The 4,365-nt window shown below is 47.3% G+C and overlaps 1 protein-coding gene across 1 annotated transcript in view; it reads left to right on the forward strand.

Annotated features, from left to right (window-relative positions):
- Positions 1-949: 949 nt before the first annotated feature.
- The window catches only part of ANKRD34B (ankyrin repeat domain 34B), a 15,955-nt gene continuing 12,539 nt past the window's right edge, over positions 950-4,365 (forward strand). The window contains exon 1 of the mRNA XM_019516949.1: positions 950-1,244. The gene's annotated coding sequence lies outside the window, so the exon portion shown is untranslated. The remainder of the gene's footprint in view (positions 1,245-4,365) is intronic.

A 4,365-nucleotide genomic window follows, 5' to 3' on the forward strand; every position in this document is an offset into this window, starting at 1 on the left:
CGGGAGCTGCTGCCGCCAGCGCCGCCCCCACCGCGGACCGGACCGCGCTGCCCCGCAGGTAAGAAGCGGCCGGGCCAGGCCGGGGGTGCCGCTGCTGCCCCTTCCCGCTCCGCGCCCCAGCGCCCCTTTTCCGCCCCGAAGTTGCAGTAGGTGCCCTGGGACGTCCTCCTGACGCGGCCACCCCGTCCAGGTCCGCGCGGTGCGGGAGGCTGCCCGCGCTGCTGCGGCGAAAGCGGGGGCTGAGGGGCTGCGGCGCCCCCGAGCCTCCTCCTCCCCCCGCTCCGGGCCGAGCTGCAGCTCCTGCGCTCGTCTCCCAGGGCCGGGAGCTGCAGCGAAGTGAGGCAGCTGGAGCCAGTGGGGTCTCAAAGCTGGAAAAACAACACCCCCCCCCCCAAAAAAAAAAAAAAAGGTTTCAAGGTGTGAAAATTTTGCCTGGTTTTGTTCGCTTAACTTGCAGCTGCCCGCCTCTAAAGGTTCCTGGGGTTAAGGAAGCTAGAATCCTTGCTTGTCGGATGTTTTTCTTGGAAAATTATTTTGTTAGTCTCTTTGAAGCTCAAGAGCAAGTTGCAGCCTCTGCGGTTGCAGCACTGAGGCCAGCCTTTTCAGTGAAAGGGCTTTAAAGAGGCTTCTTGTTCTAAATCCTTTATACCTCCCCATTGTATCCTCTGTGGACTTCTAAAGAGAAGCTCCTTTTTTCCCCCACTTGGTGTAGGTGGTCTGGAAAAAGGAGGGAGGGAGCAAGGGTAATGCCAGGACAGTCGGCTCCAGGCAGAGCCCAGAAGGGAGGTCCCACACTGTAGAACAGGGGTCGGCAACGCCAAAAACACTCCCCAAAACACACACGCCTCCACTTGGAAGATGTTGGCCAGCCAGGGGTGGCCCGATCCCTGTTGTGTCCCTGCCTCCTTCCCACTGTCCACCCTGAGGCATGCGTGCCAAGCAAAATGCCTTTGCATATCGCACTCTGGCACCTATGCCAGCAGTTGCCTCCCCTGCTGTACAGTCTCCCTTCTGGCTCGTGCCTGTAGTGTACTATCCCCAGCATGGTATTCCACCAGCATATTCTTAGCATTTTCCTTCTCCTCCCCAGTGCAGGTTTTCTTCAATTGTGCCAGCAAAGAACTTTATTGATTATGAGAATTATTGGAAACATAAAGAAAATGATTGTCTTTCTACGGTTTAGCCTCTGACATTACCAAGGCGGAAACAACCAAAGGAATTTCTATGAGACAACACACTTATAGGTAAGATTCTCAAACCACAGTGACTATTGATCATTTTCTGAAACAGAACTATTGTGGCTGCTGGACCAGCAGCAAATTATGAAGTGAAAATGTGCTTTATATCTGATTATTTTCAGTGTCTGGAAGGATCGTGTATGAAACTAGAAATCATTTTCTGAAATTTTCCTGTATATACTATATTGTCAATTCTATTGTGTCAAAGTGGGCACAACAATCACAGAAAGATTTCATTGTTAAAATTTTAATTCTTCAAATAGGTATGCTAATGATTAAAAAAGACATCTTTGGAGGAGATGTGAAATAATGGTTAATGTCACCTGAAAGAGATGTAATGGTAGATTTCAACTATTTAAATAAATTCCACACACTCTAGGAGGTAGTGGCACTGTAAAATATATATGTGATTAATCTTTGGCACATGTAAGAGAGCCAATAAAGGTAAATGACTATACTCCAGTCTTTTTAAAAAGTGCTGTTTATTTTTGCACAGGGTCAGCATGCTTCCTTCCCCCAACAAATTCAAAGTAAAAGCAAAGTGTACTTCTTGTTTTTTGCTTTTCTCCGCCTTCCTCTTTCTTCCCTCTGCTTCTCACACTTAACCTGTATTGCTCTTCATTTGAGGAAAGGAAAAGATGGATGAAGGATGTGCACTAATCCAGACTGGCCATCTTTATTCCCATATTCTTTACTTTTATGTTTTCAGGAGGGGAAGAAACAGGCAAGTGGAATGACATACCAGGGCTGCCCTCTGCACTCTAATTGATTTTTCTGAGTTAAAAATAGAGGACAGACTATTTGTAAAATAGATTCCTGCTATGGGGTGGAAGGAAACAGATTAGAAAATCTAGCTTTAACTTGGAAGGAGCAAAAGACCTTTGTTTAGGAAAAGCGAGCTACCTTTTTAAAATACTTCTTTATACTGAATAATCACTTATCTTAATTTTTTTTTTTTAGCCTCATGCTCATTTGTACTTTTGTGACATATAGCAAAACACAGAATTGCATGCATTTCTTCCAACAGTTAGGTACTTTTACAATAGATTATTTAGTAGTCCTTTTCAAACAAGTTAGCAAGATTCATATGGTGGAAAAAAAATAACAATTAAAAGACTTTAATCAGATCTCTGGACTGTAATAGACAGCAAAACTTGTGTCAGAACATGATCTATGATTGTCACAGATTTACTATAAACTGTCTGGTTTCAGAAGTGGTCAAATTTATCCAAGTGCCCATCTATTTTTTTAGAATCATATGGTCACTGATTTCAAGTTTAAACAATGTTTTCTTTAATTCAAGGTGCTATTTTAACTGGACACACAAATGGTTACCATATCATTTTGTTCATCTGAACATAAAATGTATTTTTGTTATAAAAAAAAAGTTTTCCCTAAATTATGTAATATTTGTACTGAAAGACCGCATATCAGTGGACAATCTAAAGATCAGTCTGGGATGGGTCATAGACAATGTCAGTCATGTAGTAATGAGCTGAGAAATGATACTGGCACAGTCTAGATACCAGTCTGCAACTGACTATCTTATCACTCCTGCTGGTATGCCTGCAACATTCATAAAGTAACAATGAACAAGACTTTGGGTTGTTATTATTATTATAATCATAATTATTATTATATTATTCCAACATATTTAACATCAGTCCATAATGATGCATCATACAGGGATCTCAGTTCTTTGATAAAATCACAAATTCTCTGATTAAAAACCCCCAAATCTGCATTTTTTGGTGATTAAAATGAACAACCACTAATATATATACTAATATATATACATATATAATGTATTAGTTGGAAACAAATGTTTTATTGGCATATTTACAATTTTAAAGGAATTTGGAAGCCTACCAGTGCCTCAGTCACTATAATAAAATAAATTCTAAATACTTATAAATTTTGGCATTTGGTTCTGGATTTTTTTTATCATGGAAAATCAGAGCTCCCCCTGCCCCCTTCACTCACAAGGATGTGGATCTAGCTGCAGTTATCCCCTGCACTGCTTTGTGGCGCTGAGCAGCTGTGATATGCCAGTGCCCCTCACTCTCCACTCACAGCCCCTTGGCCCTGCTGGTGCCCCTCATTCCCCACTCATAGCCCCCTGCCAGAGGGGGCCCCTAGGGGCCTAGGCTATGGGGCCAGGGACCTAGGTCTGCAGCCCCCTGCAGCAGCACCTGAGCCCCAGCTGCTGTATGTGGGAGGTGGCAGCTGCTGAGGCCAGAGCAGTGTGTGGAGCCTGGCTCCCCCTCCCCCATGGGTGGCATGGTTGGAGTAGATCCCATGGTGGGTGCAGATGCAGGCTGCCCAACTGTGGGCTTGGGGCTCCCCGCCATGCTGCCCACCTTTTGGGGCCTCCATGGCCCAGTAGGCAAGACGCAGCACAGCAGGGCAGAGTGGGGCCAGGCAGAGAAGCTCAGTGCCACCACTGGAAGCCCTGCACTGGCACAGCAAGACACCCCCTGCCCATCCAGCAGCAGCAGAGGATACAACCCCACACCACCACCCCAACTGCTGCCTGGTGGGCAGGGGGTGCCTTCCCGGGGTGGCACAGGGCCCATGGCAGCAGCACTGAGTTCCCTTGCTTTGCTATGGCCTGCCGCGCTGGGTCCCAACTGCTGGGCCGCGGAAGCCCTGGGGGGAGGGCTGCAGCATGGGGAGCTCCAAGCCCGTGGCCTGCACCCACCTTATGCACAAATCATGCCTCTGCAGAAGTGTGAGCAGCAGCTTTTCCCTGCTCTCCGCTTGAGCAGAGTTGGGGAAGAGGAGTGGCTAGTCCCCAGCCCCAGCCAGCTCACTAAGGCCAGGTGGGAGCAGGGTTTAACCCCCTTTCTGGCCTACATGGGACCCCAGCCAAGGTCTGCCTTGGTGGAGTGCGGGGGAGCAGCAGCTCCTGCCAGACTTTCTTCAGAGCAGGCGTCTTGGCTAGACCCTGGCCTCATGGTTTCATAGTTAGTTTCATAGTTTCTAGGGTTGGAAGGGACCTGAGCAGATCATCTAGTCTGACCCCCTGCCATGGCAGGAAAGAGTATTGGGGTTAAACGACCCCAGCAAGGTGTTCATCTAACCTCTTCTTAAAAACCCCCAGGGTAGGAGCCTGCACCACCTCCCT

This window comes from Gavialis gangeticus, unplaced genomic scaffold, assembly GCF_001723915.1.
Source record: "Gavialis gangeticus isolate Ggan-Ray unplaced genomic scaffold, GavGan_comp1, whole genome shotgun sequence".
NCBI lineage: Eukaryota > Metazoa > Chordata > Crocodylia > Gavialidae > Gavialis > Gavialis gangeticus.